Source organism: Oncorhynchus tshawytscha, linkage group LG33 (genome assembly GCF_018296145.1).
Source record: "Oncorhynchus tshawytscha isolate Ot180627B linkage group LG33, Otsh_v2.0, whole genome shotgun sequence".
Taxonomy (NCBI): domain Eukaryota; kingdom Metazoa; phylum Chordata; class Actinopteri; order Salmoniformes; family Salmonidae; genus Oncorhynchus; species Oncorhynchus tshawytscha.
The window spans coordinates 28360255-28372710 of NC_056461.1; the positions used below are offsets into that span (position 1 = coordinate 28360255).

General features: G+C 43.6%; 1 long non-coding RNA gene across 1 annotated transcript; it reads left to right on the forward strand.

Moving 5' to 3' along the window:
* Positions 1-407: 407 nt before the first annotated feature.
* Positions 408-851, forward strand: LOC121841653. Its single transcript, XR_006080691.1, has 2 exons — positions 408-502; positions 564-851. It is a non-coding gene; the product is annotated as an uncharacterized LOC121841653 (long non-coding RNA).
* Positions 852-12456: the final 11605 nt, after the last annotated feature.

The following is a 12456-nucleotide window of genomic DNA, read 5'->3' on the forward strand; positions in this document are numbered from 1 at the left end:
ACTCTCTCTGTTAGCTCCACTTCCCTCCATGATGATGTTAACTCTCTCTGTTAGCTCCACTATGCACTTGCCTCTGCTAGTAACACACTGTGTTAACATTAGCCTAGACTGGAACACAGAAAATAACCGTTTTAAACAGTTGTAAAAAACAACTTCTTCCAGACAGAATAGTTCCTGTAGATTCAGACTCATCACCAATCTGTTGTTATGTTTTGTGGGTTTCATAACCACGTCTGTATAACAATTCAATAATGATGAGACGGGAGACAGGAATCAGTTCAACCATTTATCTGGAAAGTGATCATCTCTACACATACAAACCCCCATGATGCTCTGCGCCACAACCCCAATAAACAACAAATACATCATACATAGGTAAAATGGACAGTAAACAAAACCCAGAGGACTTTAAATGTTCAGTTCTAGAAAGTAGGACCATGGGACAGGGTCAGAAAGGTCATTATAACACAGTGAAGTAGGACCATGGGACAGGGTCAGAAAGGTCAGTTACATCAGGTCCATTATAACACAGTGAAGTAGGACCATGGGACAGGGTCAGAAAGGTCATTATAACACAGTGAAGTAGGGCCATGGGACAGGGTCAGAAAGGTCATTATAACACAGTGAAGTAGGACCATGGGACAGGGTCAGAAAGGTCAGTATGTTTGATACCTGGTTATAGAGGTGACATAACAAGCATAAGGTCCATTATAACACAGTGAATTAGAGGTGGGAGCTAAAAGCAGACATGGACAGTGAGACGGTGTGAGGAGGTCAGGGGTCAAACACTAGATCAGGACAGGTAGAAATGGCAGGGCTGGAAATAGACAGAGACACATTCTGATCATGGCTCAGACCTGACCTGAGACACCCAATCAGAAGATGTCATAACAAAGTCCTGACCTGAGACACCCAATCAGAAGATGCCATAACAGAGTCCTGACCTGAGACACCCAATCAGAAGATGTCATAACAAAGTCCTGACCTGAGACACCCAATCAGAAGATGTCATAACAAAGTCCTGACCTGAGACACCCAATCAGAAGATGCCATAACAGAGTCCTGACCTGAGACACCCAATCAGAAGATGTCATAACAAAGTCCTGACCTGAGACACCCAATCAGAAGATGTCATAACAAAGTCCTGACCTGAGACACCCAATCAGAAGATGCCATAACAAAGTCCTGACCTGAGACACCCAATCAGAAGATGCCATAACAAAGTCCTGACCTGAGACACCCAATCAGAAGATGCCATAACAAAGTCCTGACCTGAGACACCCAATCAGAAGATGTCATAACAAAGTCCTGACCTGAGACACCTAATCAGAAGATGCCATAACAGAGTCCTGACCTGACACCCAATCAGAAGATGCCATAACAAAGTCCTGACCTGAGACACCCAATCAGAAGATGCCATAACAGAGTCCTGACCTGAGACACCCAATCAGAAGATGTCATAACAAAGTCCTGACCTGAGACACCCAATCAGAAGATGTCATAACAAAGTCCTGACCTGAGACACCCAATCAGAAGATGTCATAACAAAGTCCTGACCTGACACCCAATCAGAAGATGCCATAACAAAGTCCTGACCTGAGACACCCAATCAGAAGATGCCATAACAAAGTCCTGACCTGAGACACCCAATCAGAAGATGCCATAATAAAGTCCTGGCCAGTAGGCTTTATGGGATTTCCTTTCATCAACATCCAGAACATTTAAATGAGGCATCTGTCAATAAAAAGTTACTTTAGAGCTTTAGTTGTTGTGTCCACATATACCCCACATATGCTCTCTCTAATTCTCTCTTTCTTTCTCTCTCTCGGAGGACCTGAGCCCCAGGACTACCTGACATGATGACTCCTTGCTGTCCCCAGTCCACCTGACTGTGCTGCTGCTCCAGTTTAAACTGTTCTGCCTTATTATTATTATTCGACCATGCTGGTCATTTATGAACATTTGAACATCTTGGCCATGTTCTGTTATAATCTCCACCCGGCACAGCCAGAAGAGGACTGGCCACCCCACATAGCCTGGTTCCTCTCTAGGTTTCTTCCTAGGTTTTGGCCTTTCTAGGGAGTTTTTCCGAGGCACCGTGCTTCTACACCTGCATTGCTTGCTGTTTGGGGTTTTAGGCTGGGTTTCTGTACAGCACTTTGAGATATCAGCTGATATATGAAGGGCTATATAAATACATTTGATTTGATTTGATTTGTCCAATGTGTGTGTCACTGACAGAGGGACACTGATTCACCATCATCCCAAACCCAAACCCTGGATAGAGGGGCTCAGTGAATATGGAGGTGAACGTGATCAGGTGGGTCAGTGTGTCAGAGGAGGCTCTATAGAAGGACAGAGTTCCAGCTGGCCAGTCCAGATACACTCCTACTCTGTGGGAGCTGGAGGGGTGGACGTCTATGGTAGTGGGATTATTATTGTGACATGCAGAGTAACTGTTGTCAGAGCAGAACAGTCCTCAAATCTCTCTGGGTGATCAGGATACGGCTGCTCCTCTGTCCTACATGTCACCTTTCTGTTCTCCTCAGACAGAGAGAGGCGTCTGTTTACTGTGTTTAGGTCCAGTGTGAGATCACAGACATCTGAGGGATGAGAACAGAAAGAGAGCAGAGAGAACTCTGTTGCTATAGTGACCCTGCATTACAACACTATGTTGCTATAGTAACCCTGCATTACAACACTCTGTTGTACAAATTGTACAATTTGTTTAATTCATTTTCACATATTTAATTGTTTCATATTTCATTTCATATTTGTTTCATGTTTCAACCAGTCGCAGGTTAACATCAACCTGACAGAGGAAACGTAAAATCAATAACCAAACTGTTTTCACAATTAATGCCACAAATCCAGCCGAAGATGGTGCCTCTTCCTGTTCGGGCGGCGCTCGGCGGTCGTCTACTAGCTGATCCCCTTTTCTGTTTCATTTAGTTGCACCTGTTTGTTGTTTGGGTTTTGGGCTGTTTAACCCCCGGAGGCCCGCTGGCTTTTCTGTTCATGTGGATTATTGTGGATTCCGGTTTTCTGGACAGTTCCATCCTGTTTGTTGGGTTACGCCCTTGTGTTTGGCCGTTACTCTGTTCTTGGAATAAAGATCCACGTTCTGATCCCTGCTCTCTGCCTGACTCCTCCACCCAGAAGATCCACGTGTTGAACCCTGCTCTCTGCCTGACTCCTCCACCCAGAAGATCCACGTGTTGAACCCTGCTCTCTGCGCCTGACTCCTCCACCCAGAAGATCCACGTGTTGAACCCTGCTCTCTGCGCCTGACTCCTCCACCCAGAAGATCCACGTGTTGAACCCTGCTCTCTGCGCCTGACTCCTCCACCCAGAAGATCCACGTGTTGAACCCTGCTCTCTGCGCCTGACTCCTCCACCCAGAAGATCCACGTGTTGAACCCTGCTCTCTGCCTGACTCCTCCACCCAGAAGATCCACGTGTTGAACCCTGCTCTCTGCCTGACTCCTCCACCCAGAAGATCCACGTGTTGAACCCTGCTCTCTGCCTGACTCCTCCACCCAGAAGATCCACGTGTTGAACCCTGCTCTCTGCCCCTGACTCCTCCACCCAGAAGATCCACGTGTTGACCCCTGCTCTCTGCCTGACTCCTCCACCCAGAAGATCCACGTGTTGAACCCTGCTCTCTGCCTGACTCCTCCACCCAGAAGATCCACGTGTTGAACCCTGCTCTCTGCCTGACTCCTCCACCCAGAAGATCCACATTTTGAACCCTGCTCTCTGCCCCTGACTCCTCCACCCAGAAGATCCACGTGTTGAACCCTGCTCTCTGCCTGACTCCTCCACCCAGAAGATCCACGTGTTGAACCCTGCTCTCTGCCTGACTCCTCCACCCAGAAGATCCACATTTTGAACCCTGCTCTCTGCCTGACTCCTCCACCCAGAAGATCCACATTTTGAACCCTGCTCTCTGCCTGACTCCTCCACCCAGAAGCCTTTACAATTAACAAAATTGTTTTCACAATTAACAGGCTTTTTCTTGTTTCAAGTATGTTTTATTATGAAAAGTACAATATATCCTTGTACAACTATGGAGCATATATATATAATTGTTTATAATTGTACAACTATGGAGCGTATGTCCACATATAACTGTATATAATTGTACAACTATGGAGCGTATGTCCATATATAACTGTATATAATTGTACAACTATGGAGCGCATGTCCATATATAATTGTATATAATTGTACAAATGATCACATTGGTATTTTAACGGTGTTATTGTAATAAGTCCTGGGTCAAGGTCCTCACAATTATAGGAAGACGTGTGTGTGTGTGTGTGTTTGAGTGTGTGTCCAGTGTGTGTGTGTGTCCTGTGTGTGTGTTTGTGTCCTGTGTGTGTGTGTGTGTCCTGTTTGAGTATGTGTCCTGTGTGTGTGTTTGTCCAGTGTGTGTGTGTGTCCAGTGTGTGTGTGTGTGTTTGAGTGTTTGTCCAGTGTGTGTGTGTGTCCTGTGTGTGTGTTTGTGTCCTGTGTGAGTATGTGTCCTGTGTGTGTGTTTGTGTGTGTGTTTGTCCAGTGAGTGTGTGTGTGTCCAGTGTGTGTGTGTGTGTGTGTGTTTGTCCAGTGAGTGTGTGTGTGTCCAGTGTGTGTGTGTGTCATGTGTGTGTGTCCAGTGTGTTGTGACGGCCCTGAATTTTTCTGAACCGTCTCAGTGCAGCTCCTTCCAAAGGGTGCTTTCCCTTTAATTCCCAATTAAATAGCCAGCATCAGCTGCGCAAAAGTGGGGTTGTGATGGAGACGTGAATGAGGACGTGTTCAACCCTCAGTGCCGAAGCTTCTCTATTCGGTTTGTTTTGTTGCCGTTAAACGTGTGTTTTGTAGCCTAAGAGAGTTTACCCAGGATCGGATCCACTCTTTGCGTCCGTGGACTACACCTCTCCGTTCTTCGTGGCCTTTCTCCGCTGGAGATCTATTGGCGGATTGGATTGTCTGACTGACCGACTGACTACCACCTTTTTGTATACGGTATTTCATTTGTTTTGATGTGATGTATACGGTGATGATTTATGTAGTTAGATGTAGTTGAGGACTTAGTAGAGTTGATACGCTTTAAAGTTCTGTGGTAAAATAATTGTTATATTGATTGTATGATTAATACTGGGTTTACGCTACACTTGAATGAACGGACAAACATTGCGTGACTAAGGTCACGGGAGTTCCCTGAACTCCTTTACCGGGCTGGACTCTTTTTAGGCCCGAGGACATTTCTGGAGGAACCAGAACTCATTATTATATGTGTGTGTGTAATCATTGATGGTTCTAATACAACCCACGCAAAATAGTATAGTTGTTTTTGAAGTTCTTTCCAATGTTTTAAGGGTTTATGAAAAGTTTATTTCCATCCTGACTTTTACATAAGTCCTATGTATTGGTGTAGACTTGACGGACCAGATGGGACTCATTCCCACCCAAACTAAAAGGAGAAACCAATGTTTTCTCTGGTAGGCACAACCTACCTGGCACCCCTATAAATAATAACTGCAAGTCAAAATCGTTACTGTGTGTCCAGTGTGTGTGTGTCCAGTGTGTGTGTGTCCAGTGTGGAACCATCGTATGTCTGTTCTTGTATCTAGAAGGGTACCTCTCCTCTGTGAGTTCATCAGGGTATTTGAGATGGGAGAGAATTGATCTGGTTTCTCCTCTTTCAAGTAAAAATGCACTTTGTAACCTGTGGTTTGTCATGTCGACTATGGGATCTGTGATATTTTATATCTCAGTTGCTATTTTATTGTATTCATTTATACTTATATATATTATTTATACACTGAACTGATCTGAGGATCAAAGAGATGAAGCTCATATTATTAAAATAGGTAGTTTAAGTCTCACTCTGACTGGGGTATCATCCAGTGTGTGTGTGTGTGTGTGTGTGTGTGTGTGTGTGTGTGTGTGTGTGTGTGTGTGTCCAGCAGGTTTTGAGTCCAGTGTGTGTGTGTGTCCATCAGGTGTGTGTGTTTGTCCAGTGTGAATGTGTGTGTGTCCTGTGTGTATCACTGACAGAGGGACACTGAGTCGTCCAGAGTGTGTGTGTGTCCAGTGTGTGTGTGTTTGTTCTGTGTGTGTGTGTGTGTGTATTTGTCCAGTGTGTGTGTGTCCAGAGTGTTTGTGTGTCCAGTGTGTGTGTGTGTCAAGTTATTATTTCAGGGACACTGAGGAGTCATCCCACCAAACCCCAAACCCTGGATAGAGGGGCTCAGTGAATGTGGAGGTGAATGTGTACAGGTGGGTCAGTGTGTCAGAGGAGGCTCTATAGAAGGACAGAGTTCCAGCTGGCCAGTCCAGATACACTCCTACTCTGTGGGAGCTGGAGGAGGGGACGTCTATGGTAGTGGGATTATTATTGTGACAGGCAGAGTAACTGTTGTCAGAGCAGAACAGACTCCAGGACTTGTCATTGTATCCAAGACAACAGTCATTCACCCCCCCTCGTCCTCTCCTGCTGATTCCTTTATATGTCACTCCAATAACAGCCCCCCCACTCCACTCGACCTCCCAGTAACAGCGCCCAGTCAGACCCTCTCTACACAGCACCTGTCCACAGCCCTCAAATCTCTCTGGGTGATCAGGATACGGCTGCTTCTCTGTCCTACATGTCACCTTTCTGTTCTCCTCAGACAGAGAGAGGCGTCTGTTTACTGTGTTTGGGTCCAGTGTGAGATCACAGACATCTGATGGATGAAACCAGACACAATATTAGAAATCATCATCATTCACATTAGAATGTTAACTCACTTTTCACTAATTCATTTAATGTAGATGTTTCTAGGTATCAAAAGGAGAAGTTAAGGTAACTTGAGACTTGTTGAATGATCATATGTTATACTGTATGGTAATATAAAACACACTTATTCCCATTAACACACACACACACACACACACACACACACACACACACAAAAACACACACACGGACACGCCACACACACACACACACACACACACACACACACACACACACACACACACACACACACACACACACACACACACACACAGTCAAATCAACTCTTTGTAAACGTTGGTGTCCCTGATTTCTGCTTCTGTAGAACTACAGCTGATATTTAATATGACCAAGTCAGTAATGATGGTGGTCTTTGACTTTGACTTAACTTGAATTAAGACTTATTCTTAGTCATATTCTTCACAGCAGTCAACACTCACATTTTCTAAGCCCAGGTTTCATTCTGTTCTCTCCACCATGTTCCACACTGTAGCGGTAAGCAGAAGAACAGACAGTCATTGAGGGATACACCTGCACACACACACACACACACACACACACACACACACACACACACACACACACACACACACACACACACACACACACACACACACACACACACACACACACACACACACACACACACACACACACACACACACACTGGACACACACACACACACACACACACTGGACACACACACACACACACACACACACACACACTGGACACACACACACACAACACACACACACAGGACACACACACACACACACACAGGACACACACACACAGGACACACTGGACACACTGCACACACACAGGACACACACACACACTGGACACACACTGGACACACTGGACACACACACTGGACACACACACACACACACACACACAGGACACACTGGACACACACACACACACACACACACACACACACACACACACACACACACACACACACACAGGACACACTGGACACACACACACACACACACACAGGACACACTGGACACACACACACACAGGACACAAACAGGACACACTGGACACACACACACACAGGACACACAGGACACACACACAGGACACACACACACAGGACACACACACACACACAGGACACACTGGACACACACACACACAGGACACACAGGACACACTGGACACACACACACACACACAGGACACACAGGACACACTGGACACACACACACACACACACACAGGACACACTGGACACACACACACACACAGGACACACTGGACACACACACACACACTGGACACACACACACACACAAACACACTGGACACACACACACACTCACTGGAGACACACACACAATGGACACACACTCACACACACTGGAGACACACACACACACTGGTGACACACACACACACACACACACAGGAGACACACACACACACACACTGGTGACACACACACACAGGAGACACACACACACAGAGGACACACTGGACACACACACACTGGACACACACACACACACACACACACACTGGGGACACAAACACACTGGACACAAACACACACTCACACACACTGGAGACACACACACAATGGACACACACTCACACACACTGGAGACACACACACAATGGACACACACACACACACAGGAGACACACACACAAACTGGTGACACACACACACACACACACACAGGAAACACACACACACACACACACTGGAGACACACACACACACACACACTGGAGACACACAAACACACACACACACTGGTGACACACACACACACACTGGTGACACACACACACACACACACACACACACACACACACACACACACACACACACACACACTGGAGACACACACACACACTGGTGACACACACACACACTGGAGACACTAACACACACACACACACACAGGAGACACACAGACACTGGAGACACTAACACACACACACACACTGGAGACACACACACACACACACACACACACTGGAGACACACACACACACACAAACACTGGAGACTTTACATATAATTCTGTCTAAGTGTGTGTGTGTGTGTGTCCTGTGTGTGACAGTAACACATAACTTTGTCCATGTGGTGGTCAGGATGTTTGTCTTAACTAGTCTGATAAGTCAAACATGTCTGATATGAACATTGACATAAACCCTCTACATACTTGAGTTTCTCCAGTCTGCAGTGTGGATCCTCCAGTCCAGCAGAGAGCAGTCTGACTCCTGAGTCTCCTGGGTGATTGTAGCTCAGGTCCAGCTCTCTCAGGTGTGAGGGGTTTGACCTCAGAGCTGAGACCAGAGAAGCACAGCCTTCCTCTGTGACTAGACAGCCTGACAGCCTGCAAAGAGTCAAATCATATTAAAATCACACTGATATTCTTTGGTGGTGAAAATAGTGGCAGTATATTTTTGTACATATTCAGATATATCAGTGTCCTGAAACCTGTAAAAAGTAAAGTATTGCCTGCAGATAGAAACATGTATAGTACAAATATTATAGTAGACTGACCAGATCAGTTTAAAAAGCAGTATCAGTCAGAAGACAGACAGTGAGGGATCAGATTTAGATTGTATTGAGTATACAGTCCACACCATATCTATTTAGACAGTGAGGTATCAGACTTAGATTGTATTGAGTATACAGTCCACACCATATCTATTTAGACAGTGAGGAATCAGATTTAGATTGTATTGAGTATACAGTCCACACCATATCTATTTAGACAGTGAGGAATCAGATGTAGATTGTATTGAATATATAGTCCACACCATATCTATTTTGACAGTGAAGCTGACATTTAAATGTGGCTCTATTCTCCAACATTTTGGATTTGAGGTCAAATGTTTCATTTGAGGTGACAGTTTATAATTCCGACTCTCCTTCGACGGAAGAAAACCGTAACAGTATATAATGTCACCTTTAATTTGAGGGTATTTTAAGACATATGTGTTTCACTATTAAAAATGAAAACAATTTATGTTTCCAGTCTCCCCATTTGAAGAAGTCTTAAGTATTCTGAACAATTCACTCATAGTGTATTAAAATAGTCAACATTTTAGTTTTTTGTCGTAAACTCGTTGGTTGCATTTGCAGTTTGTTTTGGTTGTGTTTTTGGTTGTGTTTTGCCCAATAAAAAAATGGTGGATGATGAGTGGAGTACTTTTCTGTCTAAGAGAGTAGATAACATGTTTCTAAACAATAATAAATTAATCCTGATGATGCCATGATTAAGAAAAATCATGAAATATCACGAATAATAATGAGTGAGAAAGTTACAGAGGCTACAACAAAACATGCTAACCTCTCACCATTACCAATAACAGAGGCTACAACAAAACATGCTAACCTCTCACCATTACCAATAACAGAGACTAAAACAAAACATGCTAACCTCTCACCATTACCAATAACAGAGACTACAACAAAACATATTAAACTCTCACCATTACCAATAACAGAGGCTACAACAAAACATACTAACCTCTCACCATTACCAATAACAGAGACTACAACAAAACATGCTAAGCTCTCACCATTACCAATAACAGAGGCTACAACAAAACATGTTAACCTCTCACCATTACCAATAACAGAGACTACAACAAAACATGCTAACCTCTCACCATTACCAATAACAGAGACTACAACAAAACATGTTAACCTCTCACCATTACCAATAACAGAGACTACAACAAAACATACTAACCTCATACTAACATACTAACCTCTCACCATTACCAATAACAGAGGCTACAACAAAACATACTAACCTGTCACCATTACCAATAACAGAGGCTACAACAAAACATACTAACCTCTCACCATTACCAATAACAGAGACTACAACTAAACATACTAACATCTCAACATCAACCTCAAATAAAAGGTGACATTCTGTACTGTCTCCTAATATGAAACATTATATCTCAAATCCAAAATGCTGGAGCAAAGCACCACATTTAAAACTTTAAGCTTCACTGTCCAAACACATATGGTGGAGACTATGTGTGTCTGGTAAACACATGTGGATCTGGTGAACAGTTATCACTTGTTGACCAACTACAGGAATACTGACCTCAGAGTCTCCAGTTTACAGTGGGGATTCCCCAGTCCAGCAGAGAGCAGCTTCACTCCTGAATCCTTCAGGTCATTGTTACTCAGGTCCAGCTCTCTCAGGTGTGAGGGGTTTGACTCCAAAGTTGAGACCAGAGAAGCACAGCCTTCCTCTGTGACTAGACAGCCTGACAGCCTGCAAAGAGTCAAATCATATTAAAATCACACTGCTATTCTTTGGTGGTGAAAATAGTGGCAGTATATTTTTTCAACATATTCAGATATATCAGTGTCCTGAAACCTTCCATATCTATTCGTAAATTAATGTATCATCATTAAAAATGACAAATGATCAAATCATTACCTGAGGATAGAAAATGTAAAGTACAATACTTGAGGAGACTGACCAGACCAGTTTAAAAAGCAGTATCAGTCAGAAGACAGACAGTGAGGTATCAGATTTAGATTGTATTGAGTATACAGTCCACACCATATCTATTTAGACAGTGAGGTATCAGATTTAGATTGTATTGAGTATACAGTCCACACCATATCTATTTAGACAGTGAGGTATCAGATTTAGATTGTATTGAGTATACAGTCCACACCATATCTATTTAGACAGTGAAACTAACATTTTAAATGTGGCTCTATTCTCCAACATTTTGGATTTCAGATTAAATGTTTCATATGAGGTGACAGTATATAATGTCACCTTTAATTTGACAATATTTTAAGACAAACTGTTTCAACAAAACATGCTAACCTCTCACCATTACCAATAACAGAGGCTACAACAAAACATGTTAACCTCTCACCATTACCAATAACAGAGGCTACAACAAAACATGCTAACCTCTCACCATTACCAATAACAGAGACTACAACAAAACATGCTAACCTCGAGACTACAACAAAACATGCTAACCTCTCACCATTACCAATAACAGAGGCTACAACAAAACATGCTAACCTCTCACCATTACCAATAACAGAGGCTACAACAAAACATGTTAACCTCTCACCATTACCAATAACAGAGGCTACAACAAAACATGCTAAACTCTCACCATTACCAATAACAGAGGCTACAACAAACATGTTAACCTCTCACCATTACCAATAACAGAGGCTACAACAAAACATGCTAACCTCTCACCATTACCAATAACAGAGGCTACAACAAAACATGTTAACCTCTCACCATTACCAATAACAGAGGCTACAACAAAACATACTAACCTCTCACCATTACCAATAACAGAGGCTACAACAAAACATGCTAACCTCTCACCATTACCAATAACAGAGGCTACAACAAAACATGCTAACCTCTCACCATTACCAATAACAGAGGCTACAACAAAACATGATAACCTCTCACCATTACCAATAACAGAGGCTACAACAAAACATACTAACCTCTCACCATTACCAATAACAGAGGCTACAACAAAACATGCTAACCTCTCACCATTACCAATAACAGAGGCTACAACAAAACATGCTAACCTCTCACCATTACCAATAACAGAGACTACAACAAAACATGCTAACCTCTCACCATTACCAATAACAGAGGCTACAACAAAACATGCTAAACTCTCACCA